This window comes from Lathyrus oleraceus, chromosome 2 (assembly GCF_024323335.1).
Source record: "Lathyrus oleraceus cultivar Zhongwan6 chromosome 2, CAAS_Psat_ZW6_1.0, whole genome shotgun sequence".
Taxonomy (NCBI): Eukaryota; Viridiplantae; Streptophyta; class Magnoliopsida; order Fabales; family Fabaceae; genus Lathyrus; species Lathyrus oleraceus.
In genome coordinates, this window is record NC_066580.1 from 90,548,682 (window position 1) to 90,549,624 (window position 943).

Consider the following 943-nt stretch of genomic DNA (forward strand, 5'->3'; position numbering starts at 1 on the left):
GCACCTACTTCTTGTACATACATTCTCATATTAGGTCATAACATAACATGGTCCACTGCATAACATTGCATTGTCCCTTTGCCTCAAGTGCAAGCCAGTCAGAAGAATTAGGTCAAACTGGTCAGGAGATCAGTCAGTCAAGCAAGCAAGTGCAATTTTCATTGAAACAAGGCCCTAGGGTTGGTCCAACATGTTCACATGACTTGGGGATCCATTTGAAGTGTTTGGTCAAGGATTGGATGTTCAGAAGTCATCAGTCAATGCACAGTTTGCCAGAAACCCTAAAAAGTCAAACTTGGTCAACTGTGTCTGATTTTATGGTTTTGATGGTTGGATTTGGTTTGAGAGAGCTCATTCATGTCCAAATAGGCCTCATGTATCATGTCAAAGACCATTATTGAAGAATTGGAAGCCAGACAAGAAATTTCCAAAAATAGAAACTGGACCTGTAATTGAAACTTGCCAAAAATGGAAACTTCTTAAGCCTAAACTTACATCATGATACAAGCTTCAAATGAATTTTTGCTCAACATGAAAGTTGAAGATCTTGTCCTCCCATTTCCAAAAAGTCCAAGAACACTCAATTCCCGTGTATGGTTGGCAAGTTATGATCAAATCATTTTCAGAAATTTTTGAACTTCAAAAGGCCATATCTCTCAAACCATTTGACCAAATTTGGTGAGGTTTTTTCCTACAAGTCACATTTGATCCCCTCTTTCCAAAAATGTCATCATCATGCACCAAAACATCACCATTCAAAATGGCATTTTTGGACTTGCATGAATTAATTTCAAGTGAGGTTGAAAAATGAGTTTCAAAATTAACCACTTCCAACCAATTCTACCAATCAAATATGTTCAGAATTGATGTTTTGGATTTGTCTAGGCCCAAATTCGAGCTACAGCCATGCACATGCACCATTTGAGTGGAAATCACCAAATTA